This window comes from Phaethon aethereus (assembly GCF_964289735.1).
Source record: "Phaethon aethereus genome assembly, chromosome: W".
NCBI lineage: Eukaryota > Metazoa > Chordata > Aves > Phaethontiformes > Phaethontidae > Phaethon > Phaethon aethereus.
The window spans coordinates 21,920,289-21,938,596 of NC_138581.1; positions in this window are offsets into that span (position 1 = coordinate 21,920,289).

Genomic DNA, 18,308 nt, shown 5'->3' on the forward strand with positions numbered 1-18,308 from the left:
GAAGAAAAAAAATTGACTGTGGTGTGAATTAAGATGTGTCATATAATGGAGAGTAGCAAATGTACCTGATAACTGTGGAATGGCAACAGTTCAAAGAGGAGTTGAGGACAAAAGCATGATGTCAGGAAGGAAATTGAAGAGTAGGGTGGTTGAGATAAGGCAAAGCTGACAAAGCAAGGGTGAAATAAAATAATCTGCAATAATATTAGCTAGATTATCCTATTCTAGAGCAACTGCTAAGAGCGTACAGTTCTGAAAAGTAAACTGCTTCTGTATGTCATGTTCCATTTGTGAGGCATTTCGCTATCTCTAAGTGGCTTTTATGAAGTACTACAAACATAAATGAATAGATAGCTCTTAAATACACTTTTTCATAGCTGCCCAAGAATTGAGGCTTGAGAATAATTGGAATGTATTGAAAAGTATAGGACCTGGGCATGACGTAAATGGTATGGAATAAGGGGTGGATACTGTCCTGGTTTCAGCCAGGATAGAGTTGATCTTCACAGAAGCTAGTGTGAGGCTGTGTTTTGGATTTGGGATGAGAAAATGTTGATAACATGCTGATGTTTTGAGTTGTTGCTAAGTAGTCAAGGACAGTCCAGCTTCTCATGCTGGCCTGCTAGCAAGAAGGCTGGGGGTGCACGGGGAGCTGGGAGGGGACACAGCCGGGACAGCTGACCCAGACTGGCAAAAGGGATATTCCCTACCATACAACGTCATACCCAGTACATAAACTGGAGTTAGCCAGGGGGTGGGAATCGCTGCTCGAGGATGGGCTATCGATCACCGGGTGGTGAGCAATTGCTGTACTGGGCATCAATTGTTCTTGTACATTCCTTTGTCGGTATTATTATTGTTATCATTGTTGTTTCCTCCTCTCTTGCTGTCCTGTTAAACTGTGTTTATCTCAATCCATGAGTTTTTCCCGATTCTCTCCCCCATCCCACTGGGGGAGGGGGGAGTGAGCGAGTGGCTGCATGGTGCTTAGTTGCCGGCTGGGGCTAAACCACTGCGGGAGAAGGATGGACTTCACAACTCTATGAGAGTTATATTCCGAAGCCGTTTATTGTCTTGTCTGACTCCAATATATATCATAATTTTTGCTTAGTCACTGCGCACACACTCATGATTGGTTACAGCTTGTTACACACATTATTGCAATTGACTATGTACAAAATATCACGCGCTGTCCATGCGCCTCTCACACAGTCAGGATTCGCTGCTTGCAGGTGTTCCTGCACTCCTTTGCTTCTTCTTAGTTGTTTACCACAGCTCCTTCTCCTCAAGGCCGAGCCGTGCAGATATCCAGCTGTTTACCAGCTTCTCAATGCCACAGCTCCTTCTCCTTAAGGTCGAGCCATGCAGTTCAACGCCACAGCTCCTTCTCCTTAAGGTCAAGCCGTGCAGGGTGATCCCAACATCTCCCCCTTTTTGTTTATAGATAAACAAAACCTGATGAATCATTAGCAACGCGAGGACTGTGAGGAAGATGGACCCTCTGTACATTCTTGTATCGTCCTGTGCCGCGAACTCAGCCCAGCAGTCGGTAGGTGCCAGCTTTACGTGGGCGTCCCCACGGAGGCAATGGTGGCCTTGCTGTACACCAGCCCACTGCCCTTTGGGAAATCCCGGTATTTATACATTTGCAGAGGAACGAGTTTCGACACGTGGCCAGCGAGTGTTGGAATACGCCTCGGTTGTCACCTTTTAACACAGGGAGCCTATGGCGTATGCGCCCGCTGGCCAGACGTGCTGCACGCGCCACAGCCATCCCGTCTATTGGTTCGTAGGCTTTGTTCACACGGCATCTTACCATAATCCAGCAGTCACGTATCAACCATGCTTAAGTCAATAGCAGAATGTTACAAGGCAAACAATTCTAGCTGTACTACTCCTAGCAATGGAAACTACTCCTAGCGATGGGAAAAGTGCTTGTATAAAGCTATGAAAACCAATATTATATCTTACCAAAGGATTTGTCGTTATAGAGCACTTTGCCTTAAAAGCTTTCCATGTTTGTCTAATGATACTGCTAATTTCAGTGTGATTAATTATTTGCAAATTAGGAACTAGGACGCCCATGGTACAGTCCCCTGACCAGTTCCCGGGCAGCTGTTTCCCAGCCCATTGATCTCCACACAGCCACCATAACCCTTCTGGCAGATTGAAAAGGGATTGCCCGGGGAGGAAAGAGACAGACAGAAGGTGTCCTGTCCTGTTTGATTTGCTAATGTTACCCATACATTTTCTTTTGGCTGAGGTGGCATCCAGATTGCGATGACACCTGATAGTGTCAAGATGTGTCTGACGATGACGATGGTGACTGTTTCGCCCATGGTTTTACCCATTTTGCGGGTACCCAATAAGTTTCAGAATCTGTAATGAGACAAGCATAACCTCGTCCCCTGGTTAGCAGTTGAAAAGGTCCTTCCCACATATTCTTTTCCAAATTTTTAACTTTTACTTGCACATTTTGTGTTAACTCACATAGGCTTCCTGTCGTTCCTTTTACATGTTTTATTATGGGAGGTACTGTTTCTCCTTCTGCTAGACGCAAATAATTTAACACCTATAAGGCTTTATTCAAACGTTCTTGGGGTGGTATGGTAGCCTCTCCCCCTTTTTGTTTTTGCAATAAACACTTCAGGGAATGATTCATTCGTTCAACAATAGCTTGTCCAGTTGGGGAATGCGGTATTCCAGTAACATGCGTCACTCCCCATTGAGCAAAAAATGGTTGGGTTGACTGGGCTACATAACCAGGACCATTATCGGTTTTAATTTGTAGGGGTATACCATGGGCTGCAAATGCAGCTCGCAAATGCTTTTGTACATGCCTACTAGTTTCTCCTGTTTGTGCAGTGGCCCAAACTACTGCAGAATAGCAATCAATTGAAACATGAACATATTTAAATCTTCCAAAGTCAGCGACATGTGTCACATCCATCTGCCATAGTTGTAGCGAATGCAATCCTCGGGGATTTACTGTAATAGCAGTTCCTGGGCCTATTTGTTGATAATCAGCACAAGTCTGTATAATAGCTCTAGCGTCACCTGCACTTAGATTAAATTGTCTCGCTAAAACTTTGGCAGATTGATGGAAAAAGGCATGAGAGGCTTGTGCTTGACCTAAACGGTCCGGAGCAGGTCCAGCCCATACTGCGGCAGTCAGCCGATCAGCTCTTGCATTTCCTTCCACCAATTCCCCTGGAAGGTTGGTATGGCTGCGTATATGCATAACGTAATAAGGATGTCGTCTTTTCTGCAATAAACCCCAAAGCATTCTAAATTGTTGATATAGCTGTTCCTGCTGTACTTGTCTGAGGATTGAACCTTCCAATCTTTGGAGTACTCCAGCTACATATAAAGAATCAGTAATTATATTCACAGGTTCTTCAGACCATAATTTAAAGGCTTCAATTACTGCCTGTAGTTCTACCTTTTGAACTGATCCTGGCATGACAAGTACCCGTTCTTTCCATTCTCCGTGCTCTCACCATACTATTGCTGCCTTGCCTGTTTTCCCACCACCATCCATAAATACTGTAGCACCTTGAACTGGATATTGACTACACTTTGATTTTTCTTCTACTTCATGGTTTTTAAAAAAGGTAAACATTTTGTGTGATGGATAATTAATCTGAATGTCACCTTCAAATCCTGCTAATGCAGTTTGGAAGGGAACAGAGTGCTGCAAAGCCCAAGTCAAATATTCTTGTTGTAATGGTATTAAAAGCGTTTTCGGGTCCTTTGCCGATATATCAATAATTCTGTTGTGCCCTTTCATAATCAAATTTGCAAACCACTCTGCTTTCGTGGTGATGGTTTTTCTCTGCTGCTGAGGCAAAAAGAACCACTCTAAAATCCTCAATGGGTTCGCTTTTGATTATAGCTCTGTTATCCACTGTCTTATAAGCGCATAGGGATGTCACTCGTGATTGATTACTGCCAAAGTGATCCCTATCGAGGGGTCTTCCCTAGAACTAAATGCTTGAGTTACCTTTTCAGAAATGTTTGCTACTGCTTCCCAGGCTTCCTTGGTCAATTGTCGAGGAGAGTTTAACCTGCTATCCCCTCGCAAGAGCTGAACCAAGGGCTCCATATCTTGGTTTGTGATCCCACAAATAGGTCGAATCCTGTTGGGATCACTCTGCATGGCTCGACCTTAAGGAGAAGGAGCTGCAGCATTGAGAAGCTGGTAAACAGCTAGATATCTGCACGGCTCGGCCTTGAGAAGAGGGAGCTGTGGCACTGGGAAGCTGGTAAACAGCTGGACATCTGCAGGGCTTGGCCTTGAGGAGAAGGAGCTGTGGTAAACAGCTAAGAAGCAGCACTGTATAAGAAAAACAGGATGGAACCCGGACCTCGTAGCAGTAAGCGCAAGTAGGAGGAGTATGATAATGCACTCTTTAGAGCTAAGCCAATGATTGTAAGACAAGTATGCATAAAGTAGAACTTAGTGTATAAATATGTGTAAGGTTTTGCAATAAAGTTGAAGCTTTCTTTATCACTCATATTGAGTTGACTGCATGCCTTCCCTCGCTCGTCGCAAGTGGCGCCCGAACAGGGACCCCCATCCTTGTTTTTCACCGGACAGCAAGATCGGAGAAGCACTGGTAGCAGCGACCAGGGAGCAGAAGATCGGCGGACGCTGCCGCGGCGCGCCTGATCCGTGCTTGAACCCAGGATAATTAAGAAGGGGTTCGCCGTCCGAAAGAAGGCTACCCAAGGGAAAAGGCTGCAAAAATAATTGACCGGATAATTAAGAAGGTCAACGTAGCGCGCAATGGAAATAGAGGTAGCATTCGAAATCTTAAAATGCTTTTTAGAAAAGCGGGGAGTAAGCCAATTAAAAGATCTGGCTGGGTTAATTGCGTTAGGGAAAGCGAAAGGGTTTTTTAAAGACCCTGAAAGTATGTTTGAAGTAGACGAGTGGCGTTCTTATGGAGATTGTTTGTGGGATCTAGTAATCGATGATGAAAAATCAGCAAAAAATTAATGAAATCTTGGAGAGATGTTATGCATTGCATGAAAAGATATAAAACTGAAAAGCGAATAGCACAGGCAACAAAGACAGTATAAAATCTACGACGCTCTAGAGGTTGATCCTAGAGACATTAAAAGAACTAAAGGCAGAACGCATCGCATGAAGAAGGGGCGATGGTCAGACTCCTGCCGCATATGCTCTCTAAGAGAGGACTGAAATATGATGAATATACACTTAGAAGGCTTCTAATTTGGTGCCAAAAAGGGTACCCCCCCGATGCGTCTGTGGCGTTTAAGGCAGAGACGTGGGAGGAGATAGGAAAAATGTTATAGGAACATATTGGGAATGGAGATAAAACCACCGCAGAGTTAGTGACGACATGGAAGTTGATGTTAAACACATTAAAAGCCTTAAAGGCAGAGAGAAAAGCTGCAGCTGATATGGAGGAGGCTGTTAAACCGTCTTCAACCAATCCCTTTTTAACTGAGTCAGAGGGTCCAGGACCTTCAGCGACTTCGACTGCTCCTCCTGAGGTGCCAGATGCACCGAGTAAACCGGCTGCATAGATAAGTCAGAGAAACAGATCTACGATGATGTATGTGAGGGCAAGACGGGACAACGTTGCCCAGAACAATGTACTCAGTGTTCCCCTGTGTGCCGATGTGAAAGATCAATGGGGTGAGTCTCGAAAGGAGATGGGCAAGCAGCGGAGCTAGCAACAACATGGCAATTGCTATTGGAGACTGTTTTGAAGAGCCAGGGGATAGCAGCAGACTCTGCAACAGCTTTTGAGTTACCTACCTGGGAGAAAGCAGGGAAATTGGTGTTTGAGGCAGCCTCTAAAGAGGATCATACGGCTGCGAAAGTGTTAACAACCTGGCGATTAGTCAGAGACTCTATAAAGATGATAAAATCAGAGCGGACGGCGGCAGCAGCTGCCGCTGCCACAGCCCCGGGAGAGAAGGGAGGCCGAGCTGGGGATGGTGAGAACGAGCAACCCCCGCCCGCCCCGCCCCCCCCCCCCCGCTAACGCAACCAACGGAGGTGGCGAGTCCTCCTTGGCCCCCGCCTCCTGACCCGTGCCGCAACAGGAGGGGGCTGCCTGGGATGATCCTTCCCCCAAGTCAAGATACGACCCTGCCCAACATTGGCGAGGCATGAGACAAGAGACTTTGGCAGAGAGGGAGGGGACGGAGCGAAGCAGGTACCGGCCAGGTCGGTACGGCCGGCAGTAAGACCAGAAGATCTTGTCACACGTCCCACGGACGCAGTCAACTCCGACGTACCGCCAGCTGATGCTTTCACTCTTTTGTATGCGGAATGACGGCTCGTTGACTGTCTCAGCGGCTCTCCCCGGACGGTCAAGAGCAGGAACTTCAATATGCCATATTTGTAAAACGGTGTTGTGGGTTTGTTCTATGTCGTTGTAATTATTGTCACAAATGTATCATTTCTTTTGCAGGGAATCGAAGAGTATATTTCAATTGCTTTTTTACCATTCCCTTAGCAGCTGAGGATGCAGAGAAGTTTGCCTTTACGGTACCATCGGTAAATAAAGGAGAGCTAGCAAAAAGTATCATTGGGTAGTGTTACCACAAGGAATGCAAAATTCACCTACGATGTGTCAGACATTTGTGGCATGGGCTCTAGAACCGGTGTGGAAAAAGTATCCAGATTTAATAATGTATCATTATATAGTTGATATATTAATAGCAGGGACACAATTGAATGCAGACCACATTTTACAGCACTTAGAGCACGATTTAGGAAAACGGGGTTTAAAAATAGCACCAAAAAAAAAAAAAAAAAAAAGCAAAAGAAGGGACCATGGCAATATATGAGCTGGATTATTACCAGGGCAGCGGTCCACCCACAAAAAATAAAGATTAAGGCGAAAATAGAAAATCTTTCTGATGTCCAAAAATTAATGGGGGATATACAGTGGGTTCGCAATATTTGCGGAATTACTAATGATGATCTAAGGCCATTGATGCCGCTCCTGGAGTCTTCGGTGGAGGCTCCAGAGCGACGTCAACTGAATGAGGATCAACACCAAGCTTTGCAGAAAATTACTGAGAAGATAGCCAGGTCACAGGATGTAAACCCCACGTTAGCCATTTTTCAGAATGCTACCAATTGGTGTAATTATACAACGAGCAACATCTCACGCTCTACTATTGTCCCAATGAGACTCCCTAAAGGAATATTCTTGATTTGTGGTGATCGTGCATGGCAAGGTGTTCCCTCCCGTTTGAGAGGTGGTCCTTACACATTGGGGCACCTAACATTGTTAACTCCCAACACTTCTATGATATTGAACCTTACCCGACGGCATAGAATAAGATGACAGATTTGAAAATATCAGGAAGAGTGCAATGACCAACTGGATTTTTGGACTGCGGACAAAACCATACTAACCTCTTTCCTTGCCCCTGGGGTCGCTGCTGCCCAAGGCTTAACCACTTTAAATAAATTGGGATGTTGGCTAGCGAAACAAACCAATGCTACTTCTGCAACACTCAGTGCTTTGTTAATGGAAACTGACTCAATAAGGCATGCGACATTGCAAAATAGGGCAGCTATCGACTTCCTACTTTTGGCCCAAGGGCACGGGTGTGAGGAGTTTGATGGCATGTGTTGTATGAATTTAACAGATACATCACAGTCGGTAACTCAACAATTACAAAAACTGAAGGACTTAACGGACAGGTTACAGACAAGTTCACTAAACCTCGAATCATAGCTGTCAAGTTTGGGCCTAAGTGGATGGTTACAAGACTTAATAAAAGGGGCAGTTGTTATAGTACTTGTTATCTTAATACTAATGCTTATTGTACCATGTTTATTGCATTGTCTACAAGGAATGGTTCAAAAGGTAGTAAAGAATGCTTGGCTAGCTAATAACTCAAACAAGTATCTTACACACCCAATGAATGAGCTTTGTTAGATAATCACGCTCAAAACAAAAAGGGGGAGAGGCTACCACATTACCCTAAGAACGTTTGAATAAAGCCTTATATGTGTTAAATTATTTGCGGAAGGAGAAAGGACCTTTTCAACTGCTAACCAGGGGACGAGGTTGACGGTGGTGGCTGTTTAAAACCATGGGTAAAACCATGGGTAACCCACTTTGCAGGTGCCTCGAAGTGGGTGAGGCCATGGGTGGGGCAGTCGCCATCGTCATCATTGGACACATCATGACACTATCAGGTGTCATCGCAATCTGGATACCACCTCAGTCAAAAGAAAATGTAGGGGTAAATCACACTGAAATTTGCGGTATCATGAGATGAACGTGGAAAGCTTTTGAGGCAAAGCGTTCTATAACTACAAATGCTTTGGTAAGATATAATATTGGTCTTCATAGCCTTATACAAGTACCTTTTTTCTATCACTAGGAGTAGTTTATATCACTAGAAGTAGTACAGCTAGAATTGTTTTGCTTTGTAATATTCTGCTATTGACTTAAGCATAAGTTGATATGTGACTGCTGAGTTATGAAAAAATGCCGTGTGAACAAAGCCTACGAACCAATAGACGGGATGGCTGGGGCGCGTGCAGCACGTCTGGCCAGCGGGCGCATACGCCATAGGCTCCCTGTGTTAAAAGCTGACAACTGAGGTGAGTTCCGACACTCGCTGGCCACGTGTGTCGAAACTCGTTCCTCTACAAATGTGTAATACCGGGATTTCCTGAAGGGCAGTGGGCTGGTGTACAGCAAGGCCACCGTTGCCTCCGTGGGGATGCCCACGTAAAGCTGGCACCTACCAACTGCTGGGCTGAGTTCGCGGCACAGGACGATACAAGAATGTACAGAGGGTCCATCTTCCTCACAGTCCTTGGGTTGCAAATGATCCATCAGGTTTTGTTTATACAAAAACAAAAAGGGGGAGATGTTGGGATCACTCTGCACGGCTCGACCTTAAGGAGAAGGAGCTGCAGCATTGAGAAGCTGGTAAACAGCTAGATATCTGCACGGCTCGGCCTTGAGAAGAGGGAGCTGTGGCACTGGGAAGCTGGTAAACAGCTGGACATCTGCAGGGCTCGGCCTTGAGGAGAAGGAGCTGTGGTAAACAGCTAAGAAGCAGCACTGTATAAGAAAAACAGGATGGAACCCGGACCACGTAGCAGTAACCGCAAGTAGGAGGAGTATGATAATGCACTCTTTAGGGCTAAGCCAATGATTGTAAGACAAGTATGCATAAGGTAGAACTTAGTGTATAAATATGTGTAAGGTTTTGCAATAAAGTTGAAGCTTGCTTTATCACTCATATTGAGTCGACTGCATGCCTTCCCTCGCTTGTCGCAGAATCCAATTAACGTGTCCTACCAATTTTTGTACATCATTTAATGTTTTGATCTGAATTCTTAATTCAACCTTTTGGGGGGTCACCGACATTTCAGTGATCATCCACCCCAAGTACCTCCAAGGCGCTTCAGCTTGTATCTTTTCCGGCGCCACTTGCAGCCCACTTTGCCTCAAAAGCTCAACGAGCTCCCCGATCATTTCTTCCAGATTTAATTGATCACCGGCCAACAGTATGTCATCCATATAATGATAGATGAGATATTGAGGCCACCTTTTTCTGATTGGCTGTAAAGCCCAATTTACATAAATTTGACACATTGTGGGTGAATTTTTCATGCCTTGTGGCAATACTGTCCAATGATATCTTTGCATGGGTTGCGCCTTGTTTGTACTTGGGACTGAGAATGCAAAATGTTTGGCATCATCTTCATGCAGAGGGATTGTAAAAAAGCAATCTTTGAGATCTATAATCAAAAGCTTCCAATACTTCAGTATCATACAGGGAGATGGTAGCCCTGGTTGCAAGGCTCCCATGTCCACTATACCTTATTGACTTCTCTCAAGTCATGTAATAGTCTCCATTTTCCACTTTTCTTTGGAATCACAAAAACAGGTGTGTTCCAAGGACTAGGACTAATGGTTGGCACAATATGGCCTTTTTCTAGCTGTTCTTTTACCAAATCTTCCAGGTGGGCGACCTTTTCTGCGGTCAGCGGCCATTGATTTACCCACACTGGATCATCGTTTTTCCATTCCAGTTTGAGCACAGGTCACGTTTCAATGGCCGCTACTGAAAACCCTGCGGATCGCTAGAGAGTGATACATTCATTTGACTCAGTACATCCTGCCCAAGCAGACTTAATGGTAATACGGCTACATAGGGTCGTACTGAACACACTAGCCCGTCTGGATTTTCACAGGTTAGAGTTGTTATGCTCTGTTGTGTTGCAGAAAACCCACCGACCCCTACAAGTCCGTGAGCTGGAGACTGAGCCAGCCAGCCTGGCGGCCACTTTCGCTGACTGATTATGGTCACATCAGCTCCTGTATCCACTAACATATCGATGGTCCATTGTCGCGGTCGCACGGTGGGGTCAGGATGCCTAAACTTCATTTTCAAAGTCGGTTTTCTTCTGCTGATATCTAATGCTAGAAAGATTTGTGGTCTTCCTGTTGAGCCAAACCCTCCTTTCCCCCTCACTGATTGTACTGCCTGAGGTACAGAAGCAGTAAAAGGCACCAATTGTGCAATACGTGTGCCTGCAGGAACCGCAACAGGAGGAGATGGAGTCCACAACATTACTTTGATGGTTCCCATATAATCAGCGTCAATGACTCCAGGGAGAACAAAAAGTCCCTGCTTTGTTGCTAAAGATCGTCCTAATAACAAAGCACTCAATCCATATCCTAATGGTCCATTCGCATTAATTGGGACATCATAAACCGACGTGTCCCATAAGGTAACTTCTACTGTTGTTTCCACGTCCACTCCGGTGCTCCCTCTGGTTCGGGCACTAAGGCTTGCCAAGCAGCCTGGTGGTGCTTCCCCATTTGTGTCATCGCACGGGGTGCCTTCGCGCTCGGTCGCCCATTTCCCAATTTCATACCATCCCGATGATACTTTGAACAACATTCTGAGGCTTGATGACCAAATTTTTGCCATCGACCACATGGTGCTCCTGCTGGGCCTATTCCTTGCTGAAAGGGTCCTTGTTGGAAGGATTTATGACCTGTCTCAATCTGCCTAGGTCCTTTCCTTGTGGCCTTGCGCTGAGCTCTAAAATGGCCTGTTTTTCCACAATTAAAACATTTTTTCTCCCCTTTTCCATTTATAAATGGCTTAATTGCTGCTGCAAAGGCACTTGCGAGTGTTTCTGCCTGATGTGTGGCAGAGCCTACTCTGTTGCAGGCTTCTACCATTTGTACTAACGTTGCTTCTTTTGGCAGAGCTAACAAAATTCTTTTACAATCTACATTGGCATTTTCTACTGCTAAATTCAACAACACTGCTATTTTTGCCTCTTCATTGGTATACACTTTATTCAAAGCGTCTCTCAGACGATCAACAAAAGACATATATGGTTCATCTCTCCCTTGTCTAATTTGAGTGTAAGATGGTTGCCTCTTTCCCTCCTCAGGGACTGTTCGCAACGCATTCAACGCTAGTCGCCCAACTAATTGCAAGGCTTCTAAAGGCAGCCGACCTTGCAATCTAACATCCACAAACGGTCCCTGGCCTGTCATTTGTTCCATAGCAATGTTCTGGAGTGGATCGCTGTCTTGACGCTCCAGGTTTCTCAGGGCTTCTTGCATACAGAGTTTATACCATCTGTCTGCCCGCAATAACCTTTGGGTTGGTGTCAACAACATATCTATCATCTGCCGACAATCCCATGGTGTAAGAACCATTCCCGTGAATATGTTATCTAATAGAGCTTGCGTGAAAGGTGATTGCAAGCCATAATTTTGCACTGCCTTCCGCACTTCCTTAATCAAGTCCCAATGAAATGGGTCCCAGCGATTGGGCCCGTGAGGCTGTACACTAACAGGAAATGCCATTGGTAACTCTGTTTCCTCGTCTTTCATCGCTCCTAAAAAAAGGTCTTTCCACCGCTCTCTAGGGTCGCCTTTCATCCTAGGCTCTTGCCTCCCTATAGTCTCTACAACAGGCTCTTCTTCTTCGTCGCTGCTATCAGGCAACGGGGGCCATAAAGGTGGCAGGGGCTCGGCTGAGGGCTTCAAAACTATGGCTTTCGATCGGTTAAGTCTGGGTGGTTTTGGGGGTGGTAAAGCCCGCCCCATCAATCTTTCACATGGACACACAGGGGAATATTGAGTACATTGTTCTGGGCAACTTTGTCCCATCTTGCCCTCACATATATCATTGTAGATCTGTTTCTCTGACTTATCTAATGCAGCTGGTTCACCCGGTGCATCTGGCACCTCAGGCGGTGCATTTGGAGTCGCTGAAGGTCCTGGACCCTCTGACTCGGTTAAAAAGGGATTGGTTGAACGTGGTTTAACAGCCTCCTCCATACCAGCTGCAGCTTTTCTCTCTGCCTTCAAGGCTTTTAATGTGGTTAATATCAACTTCCACGCCGTCACTAACTCTGTGGCGATTTTATCTCCGTTCCCAATATGTTCCCATAACATTTTTCCTATCTCCTCCCATGTCTCTGCCTTAAACGCCACAGACAGATCGGGGGGGGGGGTACCCTTTCTTTCAGCACCAAATTAGGAGCCTTCTAAGTGTATATTCATCATATTTCAGTCCTCTCTTAGAGAGCATATGGAGCAGGAGTCTATCGCCCCTTCTTCATGCAATGTGTTCTGCCCCATGCCGCCCCGGTTGCTCACCTCACCTCGCTGGGTGCTTCTCCGTTGCAATGTATTCCTTTTTCTTTTTCCTTGCGTCAGTCCCGCTGACTGCAATTCTTCCAACCGGGCTTCTCCCGCAGCGTCCTCTGCGCTCGACCGGTGTTCAACGATGAGATCCCAGAGAACGTATCATGTCGGGGTCACCAGTTGCGGGAGAAGGATGGACTTCACAACTCTATGAGAGTTATATTCCAAAGCCCTTTATTGTCTTGTCTGACTCCAATATATATCATAATTTTTGCTTAGTCACTGCGCACACACTCATGGTTGGTTACAGCTTCTTACACACATTATTGCAATTGGCTATGTACAAAATATCACGCGCTGTCCATGCGCCTCTCACACAGTCAGGATTCGCTGCTTGCAGGTGTTCCTGCACTCCTTTGCTTCTTCTTAGTTGTTTACCACAGCTCCTTCTCCTCAAGGCCGAGCCGTGCAGATATCCAGCTGTTTACCAGCTTCTCAGTGCCACAGCTCCTTCTCCTTAAGGTCGAGCCGTGCAGGGTGATCCCAAGAAACCACGACAGTCCTTTTTGGCGCCCAACGTGGGGCCCGAAGGACTTGAGATAATAACGCTTGCAGGTCACGATATCAGTTCATTTGATTTGCATCATGCTCTCATCTTTGCCGTACATGTTAAGGATCGGTGTTGGTTTCTGCAGGCTGCTGTACTCTGCAATGATTAGTAATGTCTTGCCTGTGAGATTTGTTTTTAGGACACTGACCTTGAACTTAATGTGATATCTGAGCTCTGTACTAAAGCCATTACTGTATTTTGGGTACTATCTCATGGAGACAATTAGCAATTACACTTATTCCTCCAAAAGGCTTTTTATGGAGGAAATGCAGAATGACATCTTTGCTACCCTCTATGATAATGTTTCCTCCTTCATCACAGCAACTTTTCAGTATTTTCAACACCCTTGGGTAGTTAAAATACTTCTATTGGTACTTCTGGGGAACACTGTTTCGGTTTTGTCTAAGGTTAGCAAGCAATTTAAGAAAATCATCCAGACATCTACTCCAAGGCTGGATAGTTATGAATGGCAGGGTATGTGGAACAGCATGGGCAAATGCCTGGGGTGGTGGGCACCTCTGGACACGCTCAAGCACCTCAGCATCCTTCTTGTAGTGAGGGGCCCAAAACTGAACACAGGATTCAAGGTGTGGCCTCATCAGCACTGAGTACAGGGGCACAATCACTTCCCTACTCCTGCTGGCCACACTATTTCTGATTCAGGCCAGGATGCTGTTGGCCTTCTTGGCCACCTGGGCACACTGCTGGCTCATGTTCAGTCAGCTGTCGACCAACACCTGAACTTGGGTTCTTATGACCCAAGTGCAGGACCTGGCAGTTAGCTTTGTTGAACCTCATACAGTTGGCCTCAGCCCATCGATCCAGCCTGTCCAGGTCCCTCTGTAGAGCCTTCCTACCCTCAAGCAGTTTGACGCTCCTGCCCAACTTGGTGTCATCTGCAAAATTACTGGGGGTGCACTCGATCCCCTTGTCCAGATCATTGATAAAGATATTAAAGAGAACACTCCCCAATACTGAGCCCTGGGGATCACCACTTCTGACCAGCTGCCAACTGGATTTAACTCCATTCTCCACAACTCTTTGGGCACGGCCATCCAGCCAGTTTTTTACCCAGTGAAATGTGCACCCATCCAAGCCATGAGCAGCCGGTTTCTCTAATCTAATAATAAAAGGATGTTAAATTCCAGCTGAGTATAAGGTTAGAGAGACTTAGAAGTCTGTTAGACATTTAACTACACTTTCTTACCTCTTCTGGCTGCTTGTCTTCCTGGCCTTGAAACAACAATCTTAATTAACTTTATATTCATCTATGTGAACCACAGGAAGACCATAAGGTTCTTAAAGATAAAACAAACCACTACCACCCCCCAAAAAAAGCCTCATTGGAGATCAAAATGGTCTAATATTAAGTACTTCAAAATGCTGAATCTGTTTGTAAGTTGATCTACATTTTTCCAGCCAAATTACACTCACTTTCCCAGAGTTCAGTCCTGACTTAATACCCAAGCAGAGGTAAAAGCTCCTCTAGAGTAGTTATTTTTTATGCCACACAGACAAAAAAAGTATCCTAATTTTTTTTAACCCTTAAGCATTACAGATGAGCCTTTCAGAGGAACAGACAGCACCTGAATAAATTTATTACCTGCTTAGGCAGACTCATGACTTTAATTTTTCTGTTTGACTTTGAGGTTGTAAATTATGTTCAGATACTCTTCCTTCACATTGTATGTGTATGAAAGTCAGGAATTAAACTTCCCTTGAGCTTTTCCACAAGATATGAAATGTTCTTGGAATGTGTTGCTCTAGGAATCATTGCAGAGGCATGATGATCCCTGATAGAAATAAGTATTAATGGTGTCACAGTGTTCCTAAATATTTTCTTCTGCCAAAAGTTTACTTATGTTTTCCGGATGACAAGAGAAGCACTGTTGAATTTTGTAGCTAGATTAAATGTTAAACATACCATCATTTTCACTTCTATTTATCTGTGAGTCGGTCTGGTCTAAGGACCAACTGCTGGCAATTATTTAGAACATCAATTATTTTAGTCATACACATTAGATAATAACTTCATGTTATCAGGGAAATATTTCTGAAACTGTTGATCCAGTGAAGGCTGATGATTGGAATTCCTTTTAAGAAACATTAGAAGAGGACAGAGAATAAAGTAGCAATCTAGTTCTTTCCAGGCCATTTTTGTGCTTCTGGAAAAAATAGTGCAGGTTTCAAAAGACCATTTTGGTAAAAGCAATGTCTTTTTCAGTTCACAGATTGTATCTTTAGATTAAATAAATATTTATTATTTTTGTTTATGTGCATGTGTGTGAACTGTGCTGTAAAAAGAAAGATTAAAGAAGAAGGAAGTGAAAGAGGGGAGGAAGAAAGTAAAACAGAGACAGGAATGTAATGAACGTTTTTTTCATGAACTGTGGAATTTCTAGTTGTTTTTCATTATGCAACACTGAGCCCTGTCCAGGAAGATAAACTAGTGGAAATAGAACATATTACACTTGAGGGAAAGGAACTATTTCAAAGACAGCAACTACATCTGAGCACTAACACTTATGTGAAGATGAGAATAGAATAGAATAGAATAGAATAGAATAGAATAGAATAGAATAGAATAGAATAGAATAGAATAGTTCAGTTGGAAGGGACCTACAATGATCATCTAGTCCAACTGCCTGAACAATTCAGGGCTGACCAAAAGTTAAAGCATGTTGTTAAGGGCATTGTCCAAATGCCTCTCAAACACACTGACAGGCTTGGGGCATTGACCACCTCTCTAGGAAGCCTGTTCCAGTTTTTGACCACACTCTTGGTAAAGGAATGCTTTCTAATGTCCAATCTGAACCTCCCCTGACATAGCTTTGAACCATGCCCATGCGTCCTATCACTGGATACCAGGGAGAAGAGATCAGCACCTCCCTCTCCCCTTCCCCTCCTCAGGAAGTTGTAGAGAGCTATGAGGTCACCACTCAATCTTCTTTTCTCCAAACTAGACAGACCCAGATTCCTCAGCCGCTCCTCATAGGACATGCCTTCCAGCCCTTTCACCAGCTTTGTTGCCCCCTTCTGGATGCATTCAAGGACCTTAACGTCCTTCTTAAATTGTGGGGCCCAGAACTGCATACAGCACTCAAGGTGAGGTCGCACCAATGCTGAATACAGCGGGATAATCACCTCTCTTGACCGGCTGGTTATGTTGTGTTTGATGCGCCCCAGGATGCAGTTTGGCCTCTTGGCTGCCAGGGCACGCTGCTGACTCATGTTGAGCCTGCTGTCAACCAGCACCCCCAGGTCCCTTTCTGCAGGGCTGCTCTCCAGCCACTCCTCTCCCAATTTATACTTGTGCCTGGCACTACTCCATCCTAAGTGCAGAATCCAGAATGATGTCAAAGCCTCACCCCACACCCCCCCTTTTTTAAAGGGGGGATTCTGCATGGAAATTTGGAGAGAAATTGGTTACAAAGTTAATTATATACTGCTATCCCATAGGACTACCCAGAAGTACCACAGAAGCGATGACTCAGGGAGGTCTTGTGGCATTTACTAGCATGGCCCAGCAGGCACAAACAAAATGTCCCAAACCCTCTGTTTAAATTATAGCTATAAAAAAAAAAAAGTGGAGAAATACAACTCAAATGACTGAAAGGAAAGGCACTGGAGCTTAAACTTCATGGCATGTTGCGGGAGAAGGATGGACTTCACAACAAGAGTTATATTCCAAAGCCATTTATTGTCTTGTCTGACTCCAATATATATCATAATTTTCGCTTAGTCACTGCGTACACACTCATGATTGGTTACAGCTTGTTACACACACTATTGCAATTGGCTGTGCACAAAATATCACGCGCTGTCCACGCGCCTCTCACACAGTCAGGATTCGCTGCTTGCAGGTGTTCCTGTTTTCCTCGCTTCTTCTTAGTTGTTTATCACAGCTCCTTCTCCTCAAGGCCGAGCCGTGCAGATATCCAGCTGTTTACCAGCTTCTCAGTGCCACAGCTCCTTCTCCTTAAGGTTGAGCCGTGCAGATCAACGCCACAGCTCCTTCTCCTTAAGGTCGAGCCATGCAGGGTGATCCCAACATCTCCCCCTTTTTGTTTATCTAAAAACAAAACCTGATGGATCATTTGTAACCTAAGGACTGTGAGGAAGATGGACTATCTGTACATTCTTGTATCATCCTGTGCCACGAACTCAGCCCAGCAGTCGGTAGGTGCCAGCTTTACGTGGGCGTCCCCACGGAGGCAACGATGGCCTTGCCATACACCGATCCCCCTGCTCTTCGGGAAATCCCGATATTTATACATTTGCCAAGGAACGAGTTTCGACACACGTGGCCAGCGAGTGTCGGAACATGCCTCGGTTGTCACCTTTCAACATAGGGAACCTATGGCGCATGTGCCCGCTGGCCAGACGTGCTGCATGCGCCACAGCCACCCCGTCTATTGGTTCGTAGGTTTTGTTCACATGGCATCTTACCATAATCCAGCAGTCACATATCAACTATGCTTAAATTAATAGCAGAATGTTACAAGGCAAACAATTCTAGCTGTACTACTCCTAGCGATAGAAGCTACTTCTAGTGATGGAAAAAGTGCTTGTATAAAGCTATGAAAACCAATATTATATCTTACCAAAGGATTTGTCGTTATAGAGCGGTTTGCCCTAAAAGCTTTCCATGTTCCTCTCATGATACTGCTAATTTCAGTGTGATTTACCCATACATTTTCTTTTGGCTGAGGTGGCATCCAGATTGCGATGACACCCGATAGTGTCAAGATGTGTCCGACGACGACGGTGACTGTTTCACCCATGGTTTTACCCATTTTGTGGGTACCAAACAAGTTCCAGAATCTGTAATGACACAAGCATAACCTCGTCCCCAGGTTAGCAGTTGAAAAGGTCCTTCCCACATTCTTTTCCAAATTTTTAACTTTTACTTGCACATTTTGTGTTAACTCAAACAGACTTCCTGTCATTCCTTTTACATGTTTCTCCTTCTGCTAGACGCAAATAATTTAACACATATAAGGCTTTATTCAAACGTTCTTGGGGTGGTGTGGTAGCCTCTCCCCCTTTCTGTT